This window comes from Plectropomus leopardus, chromosome 21 (assembly GCF_008729295.1).
Source record: "Plectropomus leopardus isolate mb chromosome 21, YSFRI_Pleo_2.0, whole genome shotgun sequence".
NCBI classification, from domain to species: Eukaryota; Metazoa; Chordata; class Actinopteri; order Perciformes; family Serranidae; genus Plectropomus; species Plectropomus leopardus.
The window spans coordinates 3,154,341-3,167,344 of NC_056483.1; positions in this window are offsets into that span (position 1 = coordinate 3,154,341).

The following is a 13,004-nucleotide window of genomic DNA, read 5'->3' on the forward strand; positions in this document are numbered from 1 at the left end:
GGTTAAACTTTAACCCATGAAGCCATCTATTTGAGGCTAATGTATGCTAACCTATAACATAAGAGTTTGGGGTATGTTTAGACTAAGCACTGGTTATAGGAGTAATCAGATTATTCTGACAAAATCTACCAACCAAAAGTTTGCTAATAATTAGCTACCATAAGCTACTGGTCATCAAAATCAAGTAAACCTGTAAACTAATTATGTAACTGCAAAATAACAACAACCAGTCACCAAAATAAATGCTGGCATTGTACGTTTCTGTACCATTTGTAGATTTTTATGTTAGGGAGAAGAAAAAAAAACAGAAACCCCCTTGGTAATGGTTTGCAAAAGATTATGTTAGTGCTTAAAATAGTCAGTTTTGGGGGAACCATAACTACTGAAAAATGTTGAGATGTGGCGCTGAAAAGCACACAGTTTTGGTGCAAAAATCACTTGCGAAAATTCTGTGATGTCTCTCAAGAAAGCACTCAATTTTTGTGCAACAACTCACTGCTGGAAATTCTATTATGTCTCTCGAAAAAAAACACCCAGTTTAGGCCTCGGTTTGGTGGCACAACTGCCGGCTTAAATGGCTTTAACTTAAAATGCCGGCAATGTCTCACTAAAAAAAGCATCCAATTCTGATGGCATATTCACTGTTGGAAATGCTGCTGATGTCTTGTTAAAAAAAACAGTCTTGGCGCAACAGTTAAAGCTGAAATTGCGCTGATGTGTCACTAAAAAGCATCCAGTTTAAATGGCACAAAGGCTTGCTAACAAATCGTCTAGTTTTATCATTTATGTGTCTCAAACATTTGCCTGCAGTGGTCTGCAGCTTGGCAATCACCTTGTCCAGGTATCACACCATCTCAATGTTTACATGACATGTATGAAATGTACAAATTTAGACATGGTCTGCAGAAACGTACAACACCAACACTTTCTCCTGAGGACTGGACTGAAGACAAATATGATGGGGTTAAGTACGATATTCCCTTCTGAAATGTATTTGAATAGAAGTAAAAATAAGCAGAAAAACTACCAAAAAGAACTACAAAACCCTAAATTTGATAATAAAATCTGTACACATGACTTCTACCATCCTAGTGTGGGTACGAAAAAACTATGGATAGATGGACGGATGGATGGACGGATGGATGGATGATGGATAGGTCCCTTGGCATTTACTTTGTGATGCATACTTGTGCCCTCAGGTTCATGAGCATCACTCTCCAGAATACGTCTACATCTGAAAACAATTTTTGCTCTTCAACACTGTTCAATCTACCATTTCCTCTAGCTGTGTGTGTGCTGTTAATGCACAGTATGTCAGTGCCCGCAAAAGAAAAATAGCCACAACCAAGAATCAATCAACAAACACAATGTGGTGCGCATTTAATCCCAAAGGGTTTATGACCTTCACAGCCTGGAATATCAATTTATCTCAAAATTATTTTCAACACTCCATCTTCCAGTGTTTTGTCAGTCCCAGAAAATTTCTTTCATTTCACCTGAGGCAGAGATTAATTTGGGTCTTATCTATGTATTTTGAATTGACTGTTTTTTATCATACCGCTGAACAGTGAGAGAGTTTTAATCAGTGGTGAAAAACACAAGACACTTGACTTTAAATTGAGACATTGAAGGTATCTATGAAGATCCCACTTGTTTTTATTTGCTTTTTAAATTTTTATTTGTCCGACCTTGCGCCTTGCCTGCTCGATAGTCTTGTAAAAGCTCTGACTTTTGGCACTGGCTCTGAAAGAACTGCTTCTGAGATTCACAAGTCAACAAATACAGTAACCCAAGTAATTAGCAGACTATCCAGAGTAAAACACAGAGCTTTGACCCTTAGGGCCCGTTTTAACATTACACATATCGGTCTGAGTCCTCCCAACACACCTGCACATGTGAGATGAGTTCTGCAACCCAACTCAACCCGCTGACACAATCTCTACAGCCTGACCCGCAATCGAAACTGAAATCCTTTTATAACCATGGCAGCTATTAAAAAAGAACCATAAAACATTACGACATTAAATTAAATGATGATTTTTGTCACCCGACCCAATGCAAGGCTCTGGCACATATGAGATCGCTATCTATAGTCCTCACTGCAAGCACGGAATATACAGCTTTTCATCACTTTTTGATTTTATATATATATATTTACACTTAAGACAAAACTGCTAATTAAGTGCTAATTAATGTGCTTGACTTGCTGGATGCTGAGATTCATCCAGTTTCCTTTACAAGAAACTAATGTGATACATGCTAATCATGTCAACAGTTATTGTTTGATGTAAAAACTGAACATTATAAAGTTAATATTGCTAAGTAACTGATGGACAGACCATCTATTTTTATTTGATGATTTATTTTTGAGAAAGGGACAGAAGATTTTCTTCTCCCTGCCTCTTTGCGATCATCAAATGTAATGTAACAAATAACTCATGGTTTGATTTTAAACAGTCTGTTTCCATGAGCGGATTAATTTGAATGTAAAAAACAATTGCACAAAAATAAAACAATATTGTCTTGACTTTGCGTCAGATTAGCTGTGAAAGCTGTGAAACTGTTTATTTCCACTTGACACCTTTTGACAGAAACTATTTCAACATTTTGAGTACCACATTTTAAAAAAAATGTTTTCTTATTTTGATTTTAAATGTGTAGCTGCTGTTGGTTTGAGATCATTTCACTAGTTTTCAGTTATTATGCACATGCTTCAACATGTCTAAGTGAGCACATCTTTGAATGAGGCCAAACGCCAAGAATATTTTAGAGAAGGAATTGTGAAAATGGGCATATATCCAGTAAGAAGAAGAAAAAAAACGTGTCTGGTATCTCTATAATCAGGAAGTATTTTCACTGCTTTAAAAGAAAAATGGGACTGAAGTGGTGTTCAGACGGAGACAGAACGAGGATTGCTCCTCCATTGTTTTTGTGTCTTTAACCTGAAGCTGTAGCAGGAGATGATCCTCTGTCTATGTCATGATTCCCCCCATGGTCCTGTCATCGTGAAAGGTTAGTGCTCGGCCTTTGACTCACAGAATCATGGATCAAATGAATGTGAAGTGGCTGTGGAAAGGCTGTGGCCTAGGCTGCAGCTGAGTGGTTTGAGTTTTGCTCTGTGTGTATATGTATGTGTGTTCATGTTGGTGTGTATGTCTGTGGCAGTTTGTCAGGGTTCAATAAAAACTCAATGCACAGACTCAAGCAATAAAGGACCCTGTCTGTCTGTGAGTGTGCATGTCTGTGTGTTTAAGTAATACTGAACAAAAAAATGTAAAAGCAACACTTTTATTTTTTGCTATTTTTCATATATTTAGAGTAAAGACCTAAGACTTTTTTTTGCACACAAATCTCATATTTTGGTTATTTTCTAACTGCTGTGTTTTTGAAAGAAATCAGTTTGCCAGTTTGCTCAGCTTTCAGAGGATTAATTGTTCTACTGCTTCTACTTTAGATTATTTTATTGAATTTTTATTTATTTATTATTCATAGGACAGCTTAAGTATGAAAGGGGCAGAAAGGGGATGATATGCACCTGCGGCCCACTGCAGAGAGAACACCTCTGTACATGGGAAACCTGCTCTACCAGATGAGCTACCGGGTACCTTATAGTACTAAAGCTTAATATAGGATTTTTAGGATGATTATTTTTTCACTGCTAATGTTTACCGAGACTCTGTTTGCTTGTGCGAATGCAATGTGTGCACATGTGTGATTCTCTCTTCACACACTGCAGTCAAATTGGCAGGCTCCATTCATCTGTCTGTCAATCAAGCTGCCGTGCAACATAATGATCAACGTCTGAAGGAACGGGGGGACAAAGACAACCGCTCTGATAACTCCAGAAGCTCCCAATTAGTGTCTCGCAGCACGTCAATCAAAACAATTATCAATCAATGAGCTACAATTACGGCTAAACCAGATTAAACTGCTGTTATTTCTGACAATTGAATGTGTCTTGCGCAGGACAAACACTGAAGGATGTGACAGCGGGGTTTGGGAGGATTTGGAGCTGCATTAATAGGCAAGGTAGAGGGTCACTGATGTCATTGGTTGCATGCACTGTTTCAACAGCTTCCTGTAATTATATTTGAACATGTCGAAGGCCGACTTCTCTTTCACATATGCTGATTGATATTCTGTAGAAGCATCAGGTGTATTTAAACTGTCAACTGCAAGTGTCTCTGACGATAAAAAGCAATAATACAGTTTTGTTTTGGTTTTCCAGGGCTGCATACAAATGAGTCAGTACTACTCCAGTCCAATGGATGGCAGCATACTTACTGTAGCATTTAGCCACAGCAGTTAAGCTTTGTAGATGATAATGTTTGCATGTGCTTTTCACACAGAGAACTGGCTGGATAGGTCTGAGGGAGAAAAAAGGTTTGTAATTTTCATCTGATCACGCTGCTTCCTCACTGATACCGATCACAGTGTTGGTTACACTGATCAGGGATCAGATAAATGCTACACCAGCACATTAAGCATTCTGTTTGACCTTGTGTGTTAAAGATGCTGCAGCCATTTTCATCCAGTTGCTCGATATGAGATGAGGAGGAATTTTATTTTAGCTGCAATATCACAGGAGTAAAGACCCTGTAGAGACTACTTCAGGGCTGTGTCCACAGATCGCTCTTTGATGTTACACCTGGGAAGGCTAAAGATTATTATTATGTGTGCGTAATAACACCAACGTGTTGTTTTATATTGGCTCAGATTTCAATTCACATTAGAGGAACACTTTAAATATCTCATGAAGAAATGACCCAAACAAATTTTAAAATAAAATTTAAAAAGTACAAGAAAATTACCTAAAAAACTAGCAGCAGCCCCCGAGAAAAATAGGTTTTAAAAAAAAGAAAAAGTACATAACAATAACAATAATACAAATATTGAAATATATTATTATTATTATGATAATTAAAAAATAGTTTTTTGGGAATTTTACCTAGATTTTTTTCGAATAATTCCCCAAATCCTTTAAGTTCTTTCAATTTGCAGAACATTTCATGCCAAGAATTTGCAAATACACCCTTCTCTGTCCGAAGCCCTTCCCACCAGGTGAACTCGGACAAACTTTATACAGTAGCACAGTGTTTCCCATGCATTGAATGCAAATAAACCTGCCTGTCCCAGATTTAATGCATCTCAGTTGCATTTGCACTTTTTTTTTCCTTTTTTGGATCCGATCCACCTAAGATGCAACCACTAATGGATAAAAAAAATTGTCTGGGATTATACCTCTGCACCATCAGCAACACTGCAACCCCAGCAGTACTGTATACAACATCTATTCTCACCCTTCAGTCCACTCTTACACTGTTAACCTAAAAAAATGAGAGGGCCTTGATGAGTCCCCCGCTTTGGCTCCTGTGAGGACCTCATTCCCAGCAGAGTGGCTGCACCCATTACAGTCATTTTACATACAATGATGAATTCAAACATTGCATGCAGCTGTACTTACACTTGCATTACCTCACCCTACATTAGACACACACACAACCTCTGAAACCTGGCAGCTCCCATGCCGTGTCACTCTATCGAGATAGATGGTTCCTCTAGACTCCATATTGACATCTCGTGCTCACCGAGTGGGAGGCAATGATTTCACTTGATAATAAGTCGCCTGACTGCATGAGTGTCATCCCCCCCCCCCCCCCCCCCCCCCGAGGCACATATTCCACGGTAGAGCTGCTGGGAGATGATAACACCGTGGAGAGATAACGGCTTTGGGTACGGCGTGTTATAGCACCTGAGAGGGCGTTCGTTACAGTGATTATGGTTTTGACAGCAATGCTGAGAGGTGAGAGGGACAGCAAGGTATTGTCAGCAATACCAAAGTCCCATTATCACAGTTAAGGTTTCTGCATGCTTCAGCTAAATGACAGCAAAGTTGTTCATAAATTGTACCGAAAAGCTGCAGTTGAAAGATGGAGAAGTTTCAGTGTGAAGTCTCGTAAATGCTTGCAAAACACGGGTGTTTGTTTTTGCATTTTTTTACGCTTACAATATTTTAAATTGATGAGGCAACAAATAAAGTCCACCAAAATGTCCAAATTTAAAAGTAGACCAGCTTTTATCAAGTGACAAATTAATCTTCACTTTTTAAACTTCTGGAGCTGCTTAGTTTAAATCCCAGCGGTGTGTTTGTCCCATTTCTCCCTGGTGTGTAACCTTGAAAATATTATGTGCTGGAATATATAATAAAAGTAAAATGCAATGAAGCTGATTAAAAGATTTAAGATTAGGTTCAGAGTCGACTTTGATGCCTCAACAGCTGTAAACTTTTACACATTTTTTTTTTATAGCATTTTCATATTTAACCCTTTGAAACCATCACTTTTCTTGTGCAGCACTCAGGCACATTTTCAAAAACATTTAAACCTTTAAAACAAGCAAATTGGTGTGATTTCTTTCAAATACTTGGGAGGTGGGCAATGAGCAACGAAAGAGGAACATTTGCAAGAAATTAATAAAAAAAAACACAATAAAAGTACCTGAACAAAGGTAGAGGTAAAGGTATTAAAAATTGTTTTTAAAATATTTAATTTTTTTTTTTTTATTCTTTTTAAGCTCTTTTTCAAGTCATTTCAATGTTTGCTTTTGTGTGTGTTTTGCTTTCCTGTAACTTACAATAGAAATTGAAATAAACCTGTCAATGTTACAAACATCCAATGCCATGCTTCTTGGAATGTTATCACGAGAGGAGTAATCGCATAGCATTTCGGGAGAAGTTGCATAATATCACTCAGTAGAAACACAGTCATCTCGCAATTGTGTTTTACCAACATTTTGAAAATATCACTGAATTTTTTCACAAATCTGTAATGGAAACCCTTTTTGTTTTGGATGCTTAAATGCACAGTTTGGTTCATACCTAAAACCTACCTTAAAAGTGATGCTCAAGATTGACCTATACAATTAAAACAGTCTTTACTGTTGTTGCTGTCATGCAGTTCCAGACATCAGAAATAAGGCTGATAAAAATGGGACAACTAGAGGACAACATATGGACAAAATATTAAACTACTATGTTCATGAAAAACATCCTGGGTGGAGTTTATGGCTTTTATACATATCTTGAGATGCAGGTGTACTGACTGGGAATTTCTCCTCAAAGAAATAAAACAGAATACAACAAGCAAAATCAAAAACAGTGACTGAATAGCTCCCTAGTTGGTGTTGGCATAGCAACAATGAAGCCCAGATTTCTGTGCTCTTTACAGGAATTATCAGCACAGCTGGGATGCATCTTGATCAATCTGATTCTCTGAACAGGGCTTAAAAGAAAAGTTGCTGTCATGTGTTGACAGTGGTGAATAGAGGGGGAGAAAAAAGTTAATTCTGTAAACTTTGGTACCAAAACTAAAATCCTAAGCTTTTACCACAGGCATAAATGTGTCACACTCACATTCACAGTGTTGTTGCCTGTCCCTCTCAAGGTTTAAAACGATAGTCACACCAATAATCAACCTGTATTCATAATCATGTTTGTGTAATTCGGAGGTGTTATTATGAAAATTAATTCCCAGTTGATTAAAAACTCATGCAGTGTCCAATAACACTGCTTAAAAACCATCACCAGTACAATCAAAAGAATGAGGGGGAAAAAGAAAAACTTTTCTGCGCTCGCAATATAATTACAGCCACTTGCATATTTCTGTCTGTCATTTAAAAATGAGTGTCTGGGAGCAGGATAATGGGAATAATCCCGCTGCCCATTTTCAAATTAAATTTTGGTGTTCATGGTGAGAGGACTGCGTGTGCTCGCCTCTTGGAAAGCAAATCCTCTGTTTGAATAACTTCCCCCCAAGGCTTGATGGATGTGATACAGATATTAGATTTCCATCACTTCAAACTCTGAAGTTTCTGCCACTGGGTGACTAAATAATTGAAGACTTCTCCCATAAAAACGCAATATATCTGTTTGAGAAAAATGTTGCTTCCTCAAATTTATCAGTCAATATTTCAAAAGTGAGGATGAGTCTATCCCCGGCAGCGTAACCCTTCTGTAATCAGAGACCTTAAAATGACTCACTCTCAGTCCAACATTTATTTTGTAAAACTATGTGTCAGATCTTTTGTAGCTGTTGCCACATTTTTGCATGAAATACAGTCTTTCATTATGCGTAATAATTTCCTCATTTTAATATTTTAAGATGTCAGACTCATGTTAATTATTCCCTTTTTATTTGAAAATATTTTATTTGATTTCCCCCAAATAATTAATAACATTGATAAGCATGAGATATAAAAATAAACATATTCAAATTAAAGTTTTATATTTTCATTTTAATTCAGTATTTTTCACAGCCCTCTGAACTTATGACATATTAAACATATTTAATATTTGATATGTCATACATTTGACAATATAGGCACATGCAATTTACATATCTCACATTCAAAATGTAAGATATGTGAAAACATGTACGCAAGATTGCATGAATTCATAAAGAGGCACAAGGTTTATCACATGAGGAGCAGCATTTCGAACGTGATTAAAAAACAGTCTGACTACAAAGTCCATTTAGTAGCAGTTCTAAAGCCTTTGATTATATTGCATGGTTTTCATCAGCCAATGGAGTTGTTGGAGAGTTGGAGTGAGCACTTGAAGGACTTCTGTGTATGATGAATATCGATAATACAACCAATACCAGTACCACCAAAACCCCAGAACAGCTATCAAATGGACCTTGGAAATGAGATTATTAACTGCTTTTTCCAAGGTCAGAAATGAACTATAAGTTCAGCTTTTAGTCAAATACTTCATGTGCTTCCCAGAAATATCGTACATCCCAGATGTGCGATCGTAATTATGGCATATATGCATTCAAGTGCTCAGTAGAAAAAAAACAACAAACATGGACACTATAAATATATATAAATATTTATTTGGTTGTGGTTGGTGTTTTACCAAAAGCAAGTAGCACAGAGCTAATCGATGGCTACGACTGTGTCTACACTCTTTGAATCTGGGGTTACGCCAATGCTTACATTACCAAAACACTGTCCTGTGGTCGGGACTTTTCAACAGAAACATCTCAAATGTCACTCAAAGCAGCAATGCTCTTAATTATGAATAACTTGAAGCATTAATGACACAAAATGGGTGAGCTATTCAAAAATACAATATAGAAATTTATAGAAGTTTATTCTGCTGTAAAGTTGGACATTTTAATATGAGGATGTGACCAGCTCTTGGAGCCAGCCTCAAGTTGCCATTACAGTAATTGCAATTTTTAACACTTAAGTGTTGGCTTCATTTTTCAGCCCTGGAGGCTGACGCTTGCTTTTAATCCAACATGGAAGAGAAGTCCACTGTGATCAGATAAAGTCTACAATTCCATTACAACTGAGCAAATCCCATCTGCTGATGAAGATCATGTGATATGATCAAAAACTCCAGAACAGCAACTAAATGGAGCTCATAGTGAGACTGCCCCTTCCAAGGTCAATAATTATCTCTGAACTTTAGTGACAAATTGTGGATTTCAGACATTAAAGAAAAAAATTATATGTGCTATTTTGTGAGAGACAGTATATAGTGATAGCCTTAGACTGAGCACATATTTTTGGCTAGAAGAGTTTAACATTTTGTCCTTGCCACCAGGTGATTTTAAAGGTCAAGTCTGATGGTTGGAAATAGTGGTCTCAGAGCTACAGCGAGAGAAACACCGGCTGCTCACCATAGAGGACGGAAACTTTCCTCAGAGGTCAGGTTATGAGTTAAAGGACAGTTTGTGCCCAAAACAGTTAATCCTTTGAAATCTGGAGTGACATCCCTTTTCTTGTGCTGTTTTCAGATGCCCCTCACAACTATTTACCTACCTTTGAACCCAGAGCAAATTGGTGCAGTTTCTTTCAAATACTTGGGAAGAAGACTATGAATAACAAAAGAAGAAAGTATGAAAAATATAGCATGAAATTAGTAAAAAGTACCAGAACTTTTTTTTGTTTATTTGTTTTTTTAAATTGCACTTTAGCAAGATACCCTGAAAATTGCAAGAATTTGGGGGAAAGGTGACAAGAAAATTATGTGAAAGTTAGTTAAAATCAGTTTGTTTGTTTTTAGTGGAGAGAGACAGAAATGTTCCACAGAATGCAAAGCTAGGGAAAAAACTATATTTTTATAATCATAATAATATATTTAAAAGCATGTTACTTAATCATAATAATATATATTTAAAAGCATGTTACTTTCACAGTGTGCTCTGCCTCTCTCCTGCTGCTGTGGGATTTTTTCAATTTACCCCCCCCCCCCACCTCTCTCTCCACCCAGCCACTCCCCCTCATCAGCCTCATCACCATCATCCTGGTGCTCCCATCTGCTCTTCATCTCCAATCAAGCCAGTAAGCAGCCTTTAAGCAGCCTCACTCCACTCACTCTTTTCCAGATTGTCTTCGCTTCAATGCCTGTTCTTCCAGCACTCACTCTCAGACTGTTTTCCTGGTTTCGAATCGGCTCACCTCTGACCACCGGTTCTCGTCTCTGCCTCAGTAAACCTCACAGCCTTCTGTCTCCGACCATGAGTTTTGCCTTTTCACTTTCTTGTTCTCATCTGCCTGTGGCTGTGCGGCTCTGTCAAGACAGAGCCTCCAGTCGAGCGAAACATCTCCTCCATGTGAGTGCCGCTAGTGTTTATTGTTCTGATGGTACATCGATTCCCCGCCTGTCCTCGTTGATCCCGCTGCCTGCTCCTACTGGATTCATCTGCTCTGTTACATTCACCTGCCAGTCTGCTCCACGTTCACAATTTCCCCAGTTGAACTCTGAACTATCACCTGTGAACATATGCTCACTCCAGTCTCTCTATGAACTCTGTGATACCCCAGGACTGGTAATTGTCTACTTACCTGCAGCCTGACTATGTTCACCTTTGCTCCATGTAACCTGCCTAAAGATTAAATAAAGGTCATCACCAACTACTCACCTGCTCTGTGGTGCTGTAATTGGGTCCTACCACACCTCGTTACAGTTACAGAATTGCAATTTTTTGAGCCCTTTTTCCAGGTTTGTAAGTTTGTTTGTTTTTACTATTTTTTCATCACCTTCTTCCCATGCTTTTGAAATTGATTTTTTTGTTCAGGTTAAAGGTCAAAAGGGTTAAAGGCTATATCTAAAATGTCAAACAGTTTGTGACCAGGAGAGTTAATGCTTCTTTAAAGCTGATGGCAAATGTAAGCAAAACATTATCCAAGAATGTTGTTTTACGGTGCAATTTCCCACATAATTAATCACGTCAGTTCCACGCTTTTAATTTAAATAGTGAATGAAGCATCTCTGCAGGGATTACTCACTACGTGACTCACCGTATTTCTTTCCCAGGCACAGCTCAGTGGCTCTGCTTCAAAATCAGAGTTATTAGACCACTTGACCCTCCCTCAGTTGTTTCCTTTATCCCTCTGTCTGCTGGAGAGTAATTAGTGGCACTGTTCATTAATTACACATGTGAGTCCATGGCCAGACATCAGAGCACGCCTGGGCAGGTGACTGTATCTGTCAACTGAATCCAATTTTGCAGACTCGCGCAATGTTCATGATTTGTTCAATCAAGACGTCACAGACAATTTGTCTGGCATGCCACGGCCCTCGGCCACCTCTGTGCTCTTCACAGAAAAGAAAATTAGAGTATCCGTCAGCTGTCCCTAAGGGTCTTGCCTTTGGGAGATGTAGCATCCCCCCACCCCCACCCCCCTCCTGTTCACAGACCTGGCGCCTGCCTCACTTGTCACTGTAATTAGTTTTGTTTCGCTACCATTGTGCTCAGCAGCCCTGCTTTATTGCTGCATAGCTGCGTGCAGTCGGGGCTCATTCCACAGCGTTGTATTAAAGTAGGCTGGCTTTGAATGCCCTGACATGAAAAAACAAGTATTCTCCTCCAGCATTGATTTCTTCTGCTCTCAACTGCTTGTAATAAGCAAACATACTTCTTGTGTCCAGCTTCCCACTTATTTGTATCTCTCCACAAAACAACAATTACAGGCCAGTGTTCCTTTGATGAATCGTGGATGGCTTTAATTAATCAGCTGGATAATGCTGCATGCGGGCGCAGTGGGGATAGAAGAGGTCACGGGGGGACTTGGCCTCTCATGGATGGGAGAGCAAATCTTTGAGACTGATCAACAGCAGCAGTGTTATTTTACCAGCATGGTCTCTCTGGAAGTACTTTTCTGGTGTGCACAGGATTTTAAGGACATAAGACTGAACAAGGCTATTTTAGGTAGTAAGAAAGCCAAACAAGTGTGTAAAGGACAGTGTTAATTTCAAAAACTATGATGAAAAATGTTCCACAATAACTTTTTTATGACAAAGATGAGATGCCGAGGAGCTACAAAAAAAATAGATCTTTGATAATAAAACTATGACTAACACTATTTTTTGTTTTCGTTGCCGGGAAGAGACAGGTCTAACAATGATTTATTATGTTTTCACTACCATAATGTCAACACCAGCACATGGTGGGATAACACTGCGCAAAGTTATGTTAAGCGCACAGCAACCAACACCAGGCACCAACAAATGCACATGCTGGCACAGATAGTTAGAATTTGGAAACAAGGACACAGATGCTTAGGTTCAGAAAAATAGATAGTTTTGTTGGGCCCATCCTCACAGCCGCCCAATAGGCACCCTCACACTCCTTATATTATGTTGTCAACAGCAGCATTACAACCTGACACCATGCTGCCACATATCATGCGAACGCGGCAGGTGCCGTCTTTGGGCATATAATAACATCGCAAAAGGTTCTGCCCGGCTGCATTCTCAGCAAGCACCGTCCAGCGGCATATCGTTTGGACATGAAGGATGGCTTTTGGCATTTAGATCTTACGCCAAAAGCACCGCCAAGCTTTAGAATGAGAACGGGCTGAAAAGACATGTCTCCATGGACCTCTTTCTGCATAGGGAAAGTTGGAAACACACACTTGTCAAAAAATATGCTGTAAAATTAAGATTTCCCTTTAGTGCCTAGAATCGCATACCTTAGAGTGTGATGTTT